Source organism: Beta vulgaris, chromosome 3, assembly GCF_026745355.1.
Source record: "Beta vulgaris subsp. vulgaris cultivar EL10 chromosome 3, EL10.2, whole genome shotgun sequence".
Taxonomy (NCBI): domain Eukaryota; kingdom Viridiplantae; phylum Streptophyta; class Magnoliopsida; order Caryophyllales; family Amaranthaceae; genus Beta; species Beta vulgaris.
This window is the reverse complement of record NC_079204.1, coordinates 16,495,632-16,512,080: the sequence shown is the minus strand read 5'-3', so window position 1 is coordinate 16,512,080 and position 16,449 is coordinate 16,495,632. Positions and strand designations below refer to the sequence as shown.

Below are 16,449 nucleotides of genomic sequence, written 5' to 3'. Positions count from 1 at the left end.
TAACCCTTCATACTTCCATTTTAAATTGGGTTATGTATTATTTAGAGTTTAAAATTCTGGCTAGTATATCTACTATGAAATTATAGCTAATTGAATTATGTTGTGGTGGTGATTGTTGCTGTGGTATGGTTGTTGCTGTCATATTTAGGGATGGCAGTGGGGCGTGTCAAGTAGGAGACCCGTCCCATCCCCGCCCGAGTGGGGCGGGGATGGGTCTAGGTTTGGCAGGGATGGGGATTAAAATCCTACTCGTAATGTTGTTGTTGTCATATTTAGGGATAGATTTTATGTTATCCCCACCCCATCCCCCCCCCCGCCCCGCCCCACCCTCTCCCGTCCCACATATATATGATTAAAGTTCTATTTATATACTTATATTATTAATAATTTTATCTTGCAAAATATAAATATGTGGGTATGATGCAGGTACCAAGGGGGTGCGGATACCCATGCAGTTGGTGGGGTTGGGGATGAAGTGAGTACGACGCAGGTATGAAGCGGGTACGAGTATTCATGTGGGTGGTGGGGAGGGGTAGGTATAAATACGTACCTGGTGGGGCGGGGATGGGTCTGGAATTTTCCCCCGTAATGGGTGGTGGGGCGGGGATGGGGATTGGAATTTTATGCGGATGCGGGTGTGGAGGTACCATCCTCCGCACTCGCCCCGCCCAATTGACATCCCTAGTCATATTGTTATTGTTGTGGTGATCTTGTTGTCAATAAGTTTTGGTTGTTGTTGTTCTTCTGTTATGCTGTTACGTTGTTGTGTAATGAACTGATAATTTGCGCAGAAGAATAAAGGAAGAAGATGATGATATTGATAGATGGAAATGCAAATTACAGAAAATTAAAGGATAATTGCCAAGTTTTCGAGTGACTTGGTCACATTCCCAAAGCTAACAACTAAAATGAACTTTCCAATATTTTCTTGATGATCTTTTCTCTCTCTAATTTCTTCTATTTATAGTCTACTTGCCTTATTACCCAAGCTAACATATTAACTAGAGTATATTACTAAAATACCCCTACCCTCTAGGCTAGTCTATTACAATACCGGCCCGCCAAACTTCCACCTTGTCCTCAAGGTGGGTCGTAAATCTTGTAATTCGCGTCATCTTTCCGTCGGGAGTCTTGTTGCCGTTTGGAACACAAAGTGGACAGAGAGAGCCTTAAAGTAGTATAGTCATAATCTGGCCTGCTGGTATGTCTCTTGAGTATACTTGAAATATATGAGAGTGGGTATTGATTTAGGGGGTGTTTGAAGGTATTGAAACAGAGGTGGGGTTGTTTCAGTTTAGTGAGGTTGGGTTTACGTTTTATGACCTGTGTTAAGGGGTCAGGTGGAAAGGAGGTTTTGGGTTTAAGGTGAGATGGGGGGTTGTGAGGTATAGGGGTCTAGACTGGGATAAGTAAAACAAAAGGAGTAATCAAATACTAGGTTAAAAATATTGTATTGGGTGGGTTCAAAGAAAATTGGGTTTGGTTGAAATGGGAATAAGGGGTGATACGAGTGTGGGATGGGAATAGAAAAATGGGGGCTCAAATATTGGGTGGATAGCTTGGTACTAAAAGAAGGCCATCCAACTTTAGGCCCAAACTTATCATTTGTGATTGGGTTGGAGATTGATGGACTGCAAAAGCCAGGAATATTTGATGTGGAAGGTTTTGTGGTTTTTTCAGAAAATGGGTTAGGTTGAAAAACAGATCTTTTGCCCTTACTAAGAGGCACGTGTTTGGCTACCTTGCCAACCCCCACCTTTACATCATTAGGGATGCTATTTACCAGAATACCCTTACTAAGAGCATCTTCTTCTAGTGCCTTCTTCTGCAAGCCAACATAAATCCCAGCCCTTCTTCCTCTCTCATGGTCATCTTCTTGAATTATATGCAGCAAGTCCCACTGCCATAGCCACCTTGCTTCACCACCAAAACTTTCTCCGGCGAAGAAATTCGAACAATCTCCAGTATTTTTACCCGAGAAGTCACCAGGTCCCCCGCCCGACCCGCTCGCCTCTGATCCACCTTTTATGAAACCTTTTCCCTCTTTGTTCCGGCCACCGCAAGAGGTGGTTCCATCACCCCGCTTACAATTTCCGGCCAAATTACCCGGACCTCCACCAGAACCACAATTTCCAGCGCCCCCTCTTTCGAATGATCCATGAGTTTGGTCTCTTACAAGTCGACCAGACCCACCATTTCCAGAACCATCTCGCTCAAATTTTTCTCTCGTTGGTTCACTTTTGAGGGCGTAACCTCCACTCGTTCCACCACCAACCAAACTGACTCGACCACCGCCGGTAAAACCACCAGAAAAATCACCTTGTCTCTCACCCACCTCCGGCGCTAAAGAGTCGGTTCCACACTTAGACTCGTCTCCATTGCGATAACCTGCAACCCAACTGGAACCACCACTAAGTCCACCACCTAGAGTGTTGCCGGTGAGAAAAACTGGACCTCCAGCGGGACCACTGCATCCAGCACCTCCTTTTTCATATATGTTCCTATTTCGTCCATCGAAGGGTTTGTCGGAGCTACCACTACGAAGTCTCCTTTACCCCCAAAACCTTCATATTCACAAGCAACACCCGCTTGTTCGCTGTTGATATAACCACCTGCGAAAAGAAACGACACACCTTCAGTTAGACTTTTCACCTTCGCTTGGGTTTGGCTCACCATCGAAATCGCCTTCCTCTGATTTTGGTGGATTTCTTCTCCGCCATCATAGATGGTGGTTTTGATTTCCAGGGAAAAGCTTGTTGAAGATGCCACCACTTCTGGAATCTTTCGTGCAGAAGCAGATAAGTTCCACGATTTAGTGTGGTTCTCCACCATGTCTGTTGCCCTATTCGGATGTGACCACCCTTGCCAAGATTTTGTCGACGTTGTACCAAAACGTCGTGCAACCAGCGCCTTCAATTCTTCCCACCGGTAGAATGGCCGACGATGGTGCTCCCATTGGAACCACGACAACGCTTCGCCTTCAAGTCCGACAATTGCAGCCTCTAATTTCTCCTTTTCGCTGAACCAGAAAAGATGAAAATAACTTTCCATTTCACCAACCCATTCCTCTGGATTTCGTCCATCAAATAAAGGAAGCTGAAGTTAATATCGGATTACTTGCAACTTTCTAAGATCTGGATAACAAGGGTTCAAGCTTCACATAATTTTTGCAAATCCCTCTCTAACCAGATTTCGAATCTGCTGCATTCTCTCTCTCTCTCTCTTTTTTTTGTGAAAAATGGAAAAATCAGCAAATTATTAGCTAGTCTCCCAGAATGGTTCTGCTCTGATACCATTTGTAATGAACTGATAATTTGCGCAGAAGAATAAAGGAAGAAGATGATGATATTGATAGATGGAAATGCAAATTACAGAAAATTGAAGGATAATTGCCAAGTTTTCGAGTGACTTGGTCACACTCCCAAAGCTAACAACTAAAATGAACTTTCCAATATTTTCTTGGTGATCTTTTCTCTCTCTAATTTCTTCTATTTATAGTCTACTTGCCTTATTACCCAAGCTAACATATTGACTAGAGTATATTACTAAAATACCCATACCCTCTAGGCTAGTCTATTACATGTTGCTATGTAGTAGTGGTTGTTGTTGTTATGGTTAGGATTTCTTTGCAAGCTTAATTAGATTTTATCTCCAATTAGTTAATCTACAAATGGAATTATGTGATGAATTAGGTTGCTTTCACTATGCTTAGTTAGGTTGCTAATCTGCAAGTATCAATTAATAATTGGGTATCGTATTAGCTGATGCGGGATTATGTGAATGACTCCCTTAATATTCAATTAGAATTTGGTTCATGGTTCTTGGAAGTTTATTGAGTTTAAGAATGGATATTATTCATGTAGTTGAGTCAAGTATTATCAGAATAAGGTGAAATAGTTTCTATAGTAATGAGTGAATCAAGTTAAGCTTCTTTATTTGAGATTATGGTAATTTAGTATTATTATTGTTGTAAAGGGATTATATGGAGCCCTAGGTTGAACTATAATTACTTTATGCTTTAAGTGATGGTCGTTAGTGTTTATATATAAGTTAACAATATCTAATATATTAATGTAGGATATTGATCGAGTTTCTATATTTCTTTCTCAAATTCCTGGAATCTAGTTATGTGTTATTAATGGTGGTTTATGAGTTTTAGAGGATAAAATATTTAGTATAAAGTAGGAACAAGAACTATGAGTTGTTGAATTGTGAATGTCTTCATTTTTGTAATATGTGAATTACGTGGGTAATCTTATGATGATGGTTTACATATAACTAGAACGATTTTCTACTATTGGTTTCGTAAAGTTCTAAGAAGAGGTTCATTTTGGTGAAAGCTTACTCTAAGATGTATTAAAAGAATTAGTTTCTAAAATAGCATGAGTATATGGTTGGAAGTGTTCAATAGTGTCCAAAAGAATAATTATTTGAGTAGACTTTAAAAGTGTGTTGATGAGCTATGAGAATTAGTTTCTAAAAGAGCATAGTATATAATTGAAATTATTCAATGAGTTGAGTATCTTATGAATTAGACTTTAAAAGTGGATTGAATTAATTAGTAATATCACATGAAGTTAGAGAGAGGTTTAACTAATTATTACTAGTAATAGTATAAAGAGTATGAAAGTTAGTTTACCTTACAATAGATTAGATTATGGAGGTTGTGGTTATAAAAGGGATGTCAATATAAAATATGTATTTGGATTAACATAATGAGGTTGTGTCGATTGTTTATAATTCACAAAAGTAGGATAGTATAGGAGATTACTTAAGTGTGTATAAGCTCGTGGAGTACTTCCACGTAGCCTCGGTTATATGGTGGTGTAATCTAATCGGAATGGGATAGACTCACTTTATATGATTATAATTGATTGTGTTGTTGATTTTATAAATTAGATCTAACCAATGATGTAATATGAACTATATTTAGTTACCTTGAAGTAATCTTCGTGTAATGAGCCTTAAGTTGTACAAGTTGAGTTACTCTCGATAGCTAATTCATTCTAGTTAAGAGATCTATTGTAAGCTTTGTGGTTATTTCATAATCACTATCAGTGTTGTTGAGATAAATATGGATTAATAATCACGAAGCGTAAGAGAGTATAATTTATTTATATATATGCAAGAGTATGAGTTCGGCGTAAGTGGTTCAGTAACTCTCCTTAGTTAATTTTAAGGGAGAGACTATATATGGTAAGTGTTGTCAAGACTTGGTAACTAATACTATTATCGAGATGAATATAGATTGATACATGCAAGAGTATGAGTTGTATGGAATTAGTTTAGTAACTCTCGTTAGTTAATTCTAGCTAAGAGACCATTTGCTTTTGTTGTTAGTATTGACCAAATATGATTGCTATGAGTTGCGGTAATTTATAAGTTTATGATTGGATTGGATTGAACTTAAATGCATATATATATATATATATATATATATATATATAATAATATAATATAATAATATATATATATATATATATATTGAACCTTAATTACGTATGGAAGAACTATGACATGTGATTTATAGTTTTCTAAGGTCAAGTCTCCTAGTAAGGTTGGTTGTTCATAACATGTTAAGAACCACGAGTATTATTGGATGAGTTCCAAGAATGATTGATTGTGTTATGAATGATAATCGAAAGAAATCTAAAAGGGGAAAGTAGCCTCGTCTAAGTCGACAGATGAGGTGACATGAACAGTGCCCCTTGGAATGTGAACCTTGGGGGTCCCACAGGGAAACCTGCCCATTGCTCTGTGGGGCGAAATCGGACGATATATCAGGTAATGTGAAACCTGTGGTTAGCTGATGAAATCAGCGAAAATATATACTCTGGACTAGTCGCGGTTATTGGACAAAAGTAAAGCGAATGGTTGGGTGACGACCCCCACTGTCGGAGTGTAAGCTTTGACTCCTCTGCCGCATTCTCTTTCCCCCTGGTTAAAAAAGTATGTTATCACAAAGTATGAAAGTTATATCGATAATGGATTCCGATAAGGAATCATATCGTGGTAACTTGTTTCGATATTGGATTTCCGATAAGGAATCATATCATGTAATGAATGTTTATTTAGTATGTGAATATGAATATCGATATTGGTTTCCTGATAAGGAGGCATATCATGGTAAGTGATACTAATGTTAGATTCCCAATAAGAAATCATATCTTGTTATGTGGATTCCGATAAGGAATTGTATCTTGTTATGTGGATTCCCGATAAGGAATCCTTATAGTGAAATTTATTGCATGATAAGGGGTTGTTTATATAAAATGTATGAAAGCTATTGATAGAGTATGAAAGCATAAGTGTGATTTTTTTCCATTAAGAAATCGACTAAAGGTAATGAATAATATTGTTTATATAAAGTTGGTGACCTCAATTCCTACTATGGAATCTGGTAAGTTGAAAGGTTGATTAAATGAGAATATATGAAACATGTCATTGTTGGTCCTGAGCATTATGTTTGTTACTATGTGATTAATGATATATTGTGAAACGAGGAATTGGATAGAAATATAATATGTATGTTCAACAACATTATTGCTGCTAAGCATGCTATGATGGATATGATTGTTGAACTTATGTTGATTGCGTGAGAGTCGTTTTCAAGTAAAAGCCACCAAAGCATGTGTTATCTTATTTACGGGTTTAGTACTCAGCTTTGCTGATGTGTGTACGTTGTTTTGTCATTTCTGTGGCCTGTCACTTGGTGGGTGGCAGTATCTTAAATGTTTCAGGTTGAAGCCGTGAGTTATTCTTTTGTAAGTTGAAGCTGATACGAGATGGTGTAGTATTGTATTTGATATTGAAGTGAGGAAGCTCCACTTGTAATAGTTAATCGTTTATTTTCTATAATATATTTCCGCATTTAAGAATCGCTAGCTAGTACTCCTGATTATGTGTTGGTTGTTACTCCGCGAAAACGTTTAGGTTGTTGGGATTTGGAAATATTTTATAAACTAAATCTGTAGGTTAAAAAGATTTCTCGCTTTAGAGTTGTCCTATTTTCAAAGGAAACTCTGCCGGATTTTCTGTAGAAATTTAGGGGAATAAAGTCTGAGAATCAGGGCTTTGTTGTAATAGTTATTTAATTTGAATAAAGTTGGGAATTGAGTTCCACACTCTCCGATGTAGTTCGGTGAGTGTGATGGTAATAGTCCTGGTCATCTCGACTAAAGTCTCTTTCGCTATGCTTAATCCTTTGTAATAAGCTGGTCGGGAAAATTCAGGTTGTTACAGTTGCGTTTAATTACTTTATTAAGGATTTACTTATCTCCTACACTTGTTAATTAAAGGGGTACCTCTATGCTAAACTACCCATTTTTTCATTTCCTTAGAAATCATGCCAAAATTCATTGTTGCAGTAGAAAAAGAACGGATAAAGTAAGTATTTGTCATTATACTCTTATTTCTAGATTTTTTATTGCAATATATAAATTTTATATTTTTTAATATTAAACTAATTATTGTAGTTAAGTCTATTATTAAATAGTATCTCGATAATTGGTATGACTAACATAGTTCACACAATTTTAACATGAAGAACACCCCAATTTTACTTGAAAAAAGTAGATAGTACTTATTTAATGGATGCATGACAGAAAAATTATAGAAAAAATGAGTGTCAGCCACAACTTCAACTTTTAATGGCACATAAATACTAACACATATAGAATGGAAGATGGGAAAGTGAAAAAAAGATCATAATGACGGTATCATAAATATAATTAATTAAATATAAAACTAACCTCTACTAATAACCGAAAATATTGTTTAAGAGAAAAATATACATCTTCATCCATCATGTGTAACGCCCCAACCTCTAATCATCGTTGTTAAGTTAATTAATCGATTATTAGCAGCGGAACCTAGATAGTCGGTGTGTTACCGCCGTACTTTCCATAAGGAAAATACAAGGCAACATAAAATCATAAACTTAAACACTTTATAACATAAAGCATAATATAGATCCAACATTAGTCTTGATTAAAAGAAACTTAGTTACTAGTCAGAGTTTTGACATAAATATAATTAAAAACCATGAGAGTCTATATAATCTAGATATTAGATAAATCCTCACTGCTACGCCATCCCGTTATCACCATCGGTACCTAAAACATAAAACAAAACGTCGTGAGCCGAGGCTCAGTAACATACTACTCTAACATCGTAAATTCATTTCACATCATTTTAGTTAAAACAGGGAGAAAGAATAAGTAAAATATTTCACAAACATATCATATCATGTTACATTATCTTCTTTATCATGTTCATCATCATATATATTTTACTTTGGTAACTTGGCTAGTACAACGGAAGGGACGTCTCCCAACAACATCATAACATCATAAACGGCAGCCACCACGAGGACAAAAGCCCTCACTAAACGGAAGGTGGCGTTATTTGCCCAGAATGCGCGGTGCCACCCGAGGACAATAGCCCTCACTAAACGGAAGGTGGTTAACCGGCCGGAAGGTACGTGCACGACCCGGGATAACAGAATACTTGCCAAGAACCGTCTTTCACTTGAATTTATCATGTTTCATTGCTTTTAAGCATATATCATCATCGTGAATAATTATATTCTTTCATTTCATCATAACATCATCATCACATTTCATAGCATCTATCATCATAATAACCATCATAAAACATTTCATTTCCACAATCCATATATAAAACATAATATTAATCATGATCATAAAACATACTTTGAAGGGGAATGCGGGTGTTAGCAGTAGACGTTACCTGAATTCCTGCTTAATAACCTTGATAGCCGGGGGAGGCTTGTAATATCCTTTATCTTCCTTAATCTATTCAAGAATAATTTTATTAATGAACGTTTCGTTATTTAGCTTTTAAGCCTAAATATTAGTTAGCGCTTATTAAGGTCATAACGGTTATTATAACGTCGTAAAGGTCTCCTTAAAGGTCATTATTTCTTAATCGTTAATAACTTTTTAATTAAGGTGACTCTTTAACAACTAATTAATGAAATAACTCATTTAGCTATATTTTTAGAAATTATCGAAACATTAAAGTTATATTACTACATATATAACCTTTCGAAAACATATCATTATTCTAGTTCATAGTTAATAACTAATTAGTCGTCCATTAATAATTATTAAGTTTAAAGTTATAATAGATCCATTAACATTATTTTAATATTATTTGTCATTTATAATTAACAAGTCAAGTAACTAATCAAACTTAAGGATTAGTGAAGTACTTATAACTCAAACTCAATTATAAACAACTAGCTTAATGAATTAATTTTTAATTAGTTTTAAACAACAACTAGTTAGATTGAATTATAACCCAATAATAGTTTTAGTAAATAAGTTAGGTGGTTTAGTAAACTAACTAAATCAGTCCACTAAAGCTCAATATATTAAAGCAACAAGATTAACTTAAATGATTAACTAAGTAAATCAGATTATAAGCCCAACATTATTTAACTTAATAAATTAAACTAACATAATTAATAAATACTAAATCAGCTTTAGTTTAACTCAATTAGTCCATCTAATATAAGTAGCTTAGCTAAACATAAAAAGTCAGATTTGAGCCCAATTTATGTACATGCAACAATTAAATTGAAATGGTTTGACTAATGTAAGTCTGTTTCTTTTAGGCCCAACTTAAACTAATTAACACTAGGTAGTAATTTAGGCTTGCATTAACATAAAACTTGAAATCAGTTTATAAGAGGGAGAAATAAAAACAGGTGGTTTTATACCTCTGCTCTCTTGGAGCAGGGACGGCAGCAGCCCTCGGCGAGCTCCGGCGAAGGTGCGGCGACAGCAGGGAAGATCGGCGGCGGTCCTCGAAGCTCCGGCGGCGGCGGAAAACCCGAGCAGCAACGCGCAAAGAGGAGCGACGAGAGAGAGCGCGAGGAGGAGAGAGAGTGCGCGAGGAGGAGAGAGAGAACGAAGCTGCTGGCGTGGATATCCGGCGAGTTGCGCAGGTGGCCGACGAACGACGGCGAGGGCAGGGGGAGGTGCGACGGATGGCCGGCGAGCGGCAATCGTCGCCTATGGTAGCCGACGGGGGGGTCCGAAACAGAGGAGAGAGAGGGAAAGTTTGGGTTTTTCTTTTTGGGTTTCTTTTACTTACAATTTTTTCGGCAATTATTGACTGAATATCTGTTTAGAGAGAGAAGAGAGGATGAAGGTTATTCTTTTACACACCTCATAAATTTTTACATAGAGGGAAAGGCCTCATAAATTTTTTAATGAAGGGAAACGCCTCTATCCTGTTGTCCTTCCTTTTTTTCATAAAGGGTACTGGATGCAGTGGCGGAGCCAGGATTTTCAATTAGGGATAGCATAATATAAATAACCAAATAACGGTTCATAATAGTAGAATATAATTTACGTTAAACTACACTTATAACCCTTTTGTACGATACTATATTATTATATGGTTCATAATACTATATTCTTTAGACGTACAGTATGAGAGAGTTCTTCCCATAAAAAACTCTACGTACCCTATTACTTTATCGTATCCAACCCTTTTAAAGCAGAAGAATTTTCTCTCTCGTATAATGTAAGTTTGAAAAACTAAAAATAAGAAACTAATGAAAAACTTAAAGTTGATTTAACAGAGGGGTACAATATAGAATAAAACAACTCAATGGAAAAATACATGGGTACTTTATCAAAAAAGATTCCCTTTCTAATATATGATTTATAAAAGGTTGAACCTTTTTATTCGAAATTAGAGGAGTGTAATGTATTTATAATATAATGAACAACAACTATAATTAAAATAAAGTTTGTTGTTATATGAAGTACTCCTTCTGTATTTCTTTTTTATCTTTCCTACTTAGACTTTGCACGTTTGTCAATGCACTTATTCTACGTTAAATATCTTTCATTACATATTAGTAAAAATTATAATAATTGAATATTAATAAAGTACTCATTGAGACGAATCAAACAAGACCACACGACTATATTTTTTCTTATATATTGAGAAGAATCTAAAAGATTCTCTCTAATTGTGAATAGTGTCAAGATTCTAAGTGAGAAAGGTAAAAAAAAAATACAGAGGGAGTATTATATTATTTAAATTTACAAGTATGAAGTATCACTGTAGAAGATGGAAAAGATTTGGGGCATAAGAGAAATAAAAAAAAAGGAAAGAGGAAAAAAGAAAATAAACAAAAGAGAAAACTAAAAACGAAAAAATGTTGCACATGTAGTCGAACCTATGACCTCCTTGTCTTCAGGGTAGTACACTTACCACTGCGGCAGCGCAAAACATCAATATCATCTTCCTAGATTTTGTATATATTCTGTTTCTATTGTTTTTTTTCTCCCCGCCTATTTTTTTTATTTTTTTTGAGGGGTAGCATTGTTACTTAGTAGATCCGCCCCTGACTGGATGTTTTAGTTCTATAGGTGGACTAGCATGAATTAGAATGTAGCAATAGCAAGTGTAGATTATTTAGTTTAATTAACATCCTTCCTGGAATCCTAGCTCCATATTGGTATTTTGGATTGTTTAGTGCCTGAAGCTCTTAGTTGATAGATAGTGTAGTAGTCAATTTACTAGAACAAAGATGATTTTACTTGCAAAACTTTCTTTGTCAACCATGACAAGGATTTGTAATGAACTAGGTCTATTTGCATGTTTAATTTTTCTCTGGAGTTTGGAAGATCTCTATTATATAAGAGAAGGGGAGTAACGGTGTCCTCTTTTGAAACGCCTATTTTGCCCCCCTTCCCTTTCTAAATTACAAAAGGAGTATCAAAATCAAAATTGACACTCAAAGAAATTTACCGAAAATAAATTTACAACACTCACTCACAAATCAGTTAAAAGAAGAAACTTTACAAATCACCCATACAATAGAGAAAATCACGTTATAAAAATCACGCAAATCACGCAAATCATCATAACACTTTACTAAAATTTAAAATCAACATATAAACTAAAACTAGCTAATAACCTTGAACGTCAATACATACAAAAACATTTACAAAAATTTACTTACAAATCACTATTCTCAAGAACCATTCACAAATCACGTACAATTAATGGCGGGTCATGATAAAAAAATAGAGGTGTATTTGTAGTGAAATCAGAATTTAGAAGTTAGAGAAGGAAATAATTATTTACTTTTTTTTATAGTGTTTCCTATATATAATGAAACTTTTACATATATTTGGACCTATTTTTTTCTATTATATAATAGCGATTAATTATCAAGGTAAAAAGATTTATGTAAAATATCATTCAAGAATTAAAGTACAACATATCTTTATTATATAAGGGAAGGGGAAAGCTATGGTGTCCTCGAATGAAGAAACTATGTTACCCCCTTCCCATACTAAATTACAAATTCACTTACAAATCAAAGGGGGCTTCAAACAAAAATATCAAAAATATAATTATAACGATCACTCACAATCAACATAAAATCATAAAATTACATAATTTACGTTATGCAAATCACTAAAATGAGAAAACTTTACAAAAACTTAAAAATTCACTTACAAACTACAACCTATGAAAAAATTAACTTGAAATCAAAGTGTCTACTTTCTTTACAATTTATGAAGTACTGTACTTAATTCAAAAATCAACTAAATTATACTAAACCAATCATAAATAAATTCAATAAAATTTCTATTTTGTTCATATAATTTAACTTTGAAAAGTAAAAAAAAAAAAAAAAAAAGAATGTTGAGAGACTTAAGTGCTAGAAACTAAACCAATCAATTTTTGCAACTAAAAACAATTATACTTCGTATGTATAATGTTCAAAATTTGACTCTTATGCCGAAGAAAATCGAGGTTTTATTTCGAAAAAAAATTCAAGCACGCATCGCGTGCAAAAAATTCTAGTATGATATATGGTATCACTGACCGCCTGCTGTGATTATGTAACTTTTCCAGGATCCTTTGAACTCAATGGTCATGTGTGATTCAAAGCGTCAAAAACTTTTTTTTTATTTTTTTTGGGGTCCAAAAGGACTACCGTTTTGGGCTAAAACCGCAGGCCTTCTATGTTAAAAGGGCTGCAGTTTAGACGCAAAATCGCAATCCTTCCATATTGGAAGGGATGCGGTTTTGAGCCTAAACCGCAGCCCTTCATTTTGACCGCAACCCTTCTTTTCTATTGAAGGGTTGCTACAGAAAGGGTTGTTAGCCAAAAAAAGCAGCCCTTCCTTATTTTTCCACTTGTGATAGTTATTTTTACATGTAATTAAAATAAAGAGTAAATAATACGTTATTTTTCATCCAAATAAATAAATTTTCATAAGTTGTAAAATTATATTGTATATGAAACTTATTTTGAAACATATATTTCGAGCACTCTCCAATGGTAAAAAAAAATTATAATATTGTGAATTTGTAGCAAAAGTTATATTTCCGGTAAACAAAAAAAATAAAAGTTATATTTAATTTACATAGTATAATAATTTAGGTTGTTTATCTAAAATCGGAATGAAATGTTCACTTATCCAAACCACCTTATATGTATTTATATCTATCATGAACACTATTTTTTTTAAAAAAAAAAATTAATAATTAAAAACAATAACATGACATGCTTAGATGGAACTCTCTATAATATTCTAAATTTGTTTTTTTAAAATCAAACTCTAATTTTTTCATCATCCAAAATTCTAATATATATGTAACTTTATCGCTATAGATTTTAGTTTTTGTTGTAACAATAAATTTTACTTAATAAATTTTGTTGCAAATATATACTAAATTGTTTTGGTTCAGTGGAATAATTAAGGTTGATGTTTTGAAAGATAATATGTCTAATTCTATAGATTGGACATATTATAAAAAGCCATAATCACATGTTATACACTATACTTATAGCTTAATTATTTTTATATTTATAAAAAAAAGACTAAAAAATATCTTACCATTCATCTAATTAAATATATTTTCATGAGTTGTAAAGCTATATTGTAGATGGTTTACATTTTGAAGCATATTTCAAGCACTCTCCAATCGTAAAAAATTATAATGTTTTGAATTAGGTAGCAAAAGTTATATTCAATTTACATGGTATAATAATTTAGATTGTTTATTCAAAACTAACGTAAATTTCTCCATATTCAAAACTTCTTTTATATATTTAAATATGAATAAAACTCTATTATTTATTATATTTGAAATAAAAATTAATGACATGACAATCCTACGTGGTACTCTCTATTCATACATTGTAGAACTATATTGTATATAAATCTTATTTCGAAACATATTTCGAGCACTATCCAATGGTATAATATTACGAATTACGAAGCAAAAGTTATACACAAATTATATAATATAATAATTTAAGTTGTTCATTCAACACGAAACTCTATTTCGCTTAACCAAATTTCCTTATATGTATTTAAATCTATGTAGAATTCTATTTTTGTAAAAAAATAAAATAAAATTGATGACATGACAATCCTACGTGGCGCCCTCTATTCATAAATTGTAGAACTATATTGTATATGTATCTTATTTCAAAGCATATTTCGAGCCCTATACAATGATACAAAAATTATAATATTCCGAATTACGTAGCAAAAGTTATACACAAATTACATAATATAATAATTTAAGTTATTCATTCAACACAAAACTTTAATTTTCGCTTATCCAAAACTCGTTATATATATTTAAATATACAAAGAACTCTATTTTTTGTAAAAAAGAAAAAATAAAATTGATTACATGATAATCCTATAAATCTATGTTTCCGAAAAATTCATTATATATAATATTGATATTGATTGATTACCCGCAAATAAGTACATGGACCCAAGTGCATGTAGAGCATGGTGCACCCTTTTCTAAACTATGTCGTTTTATCATTTTTTAAGTTTATAATTTCGAAAAATTATTGTTATTTGTTTCCTTGAATTTTGCAACTAAAGATTTCTTTTACAAATTTAAATTTAAAAGGTATATGTTCTTTTACCTTAAGCGTATATGTTCATTTACTATATGTTCTTTTCATTATAACCTATGTTCTTTTATAAATATAAATTTACATGTTCTTTAATTTTAAGTCGCGTGTTCTTTTTCAAAGTAAAAAAGTTGTTGAAAAAAGTTCGTGTTCTTTTATATAAATGGTATGTTCTTTTTGGGTGCACAATGAGCATTGTGCACCCTAGTGCACAATCCACGCTTTGAACATTGATCTCCCATATGAGAGATAAGAAGCTATACTATTTGACCCAAGTGATAAGTAATAGTGATAAGTATATTATTACTTATGTGGGTAATATTTGTATATGTAATAGTATAAGAACTCTAACTTATTACTACTAAGTAATAACCATATAATATACAGGAATACATCCTTCTATTTAGAACAAACTCAATCCAAAACTTATGATTATATAACAACCCTAATTACTAACAAACTCAATCCTGAACAATTTTTCATATTTTAATTAAGTCTAAAACCCTGTTGTTTTAATATCAAATGTAAGCAATGAACATTATCATAGAAGAAGAATAAAAGAAGTTTTTATTATTCAGGAAGAATAGATTAGAGAGAAAAAAAAGTATCTCCATTATTACAAGAGAATAGGAAATGAAATCTAGTGAATGAATTTTACAACTAGCAGAGGTGGGGGCTTCATACTCCCACCAGCTTGCCTCCCCAATATACACACTATACACCCTTTTGATCCACGGTACATCTTCCTTTTGCCAAATGTCATGTCTCGATTAAATTAGCTACTATGAACTCGTTATGTCCTTTTAATGATAATTATTATTAAGAAATTATATGATTTAAATATCAAAAATCGGTTTTATGTTGTTTTTTTGATAAAGAATATGTAGGTACACAATATATATATATATATATATATATATATATATATATATATATATATATATATATATATATATATATATATATATTATTACAAAATATTTTTCATAGAATATTATATATTCTCTATCGTTTTTTCTGGGAGTGTATGAGTTATGTTGATGGATCACATATAACATCATACGTACATTTCACTCTATATGTCCTGTAAAAGATGACCCCGTTTTTAAGGATTGAAGGACTATCCTAAACTTACACATATTTATTTGAGTAGTTAAAGTTGTATACTTTCTTTTAAAATTGACAATAGAGGTCTGAACTTTGGGTGATAATTTTTAAAAGGTCTGAACTATTGATTAACCTGTGTAGGTCCCAACTTTAGGGGGTCTTAACTTTTAGCGGGCCTTAGTGACTTAAAACTGGCTTAATAGGTCATCACTTGTAAAACTTGCGTCACATCAGAAGGGTTAATTAAGGGAGGGATGTAGGAACTAGGTGAAATTTTTAAAAAAAATCTTCAATTTTAAGTCGTCGAGGCCCGCTAAAAGTTAAGACCCCCTAAGGTTGGGACCTACACAGGTTAATCAATAGTTCAGACCTTTTAAAAATTATCACCCAAAGTT

At 33.2% G+C, this 16,449-nt stretch overlaps 1 long non-coding RNA gene across 1 annotated transcript; it reads right to left on the bottom strand.

Annotated features, from left to right (window-relative positions):
- Positions 1-7,926: 7,926 nt before the first annotated feature.
- LOC130590898 (uncharacterized) lies at positions 7,927-10,233 on the bottom strand. Its single transcript, XR_008968762.1, has 2 exons — positions 9,746-10,233; positions 7,927-8,114 (listed from the first exon to the last, which is right to left on the bottom strand). It is a non-coding gene; the product is annotated as an uncharacterized LOC130590898 (long non-coding RNA).
- Positions 10,234-16,449: the final 6,216 nt, after the last annotated feature.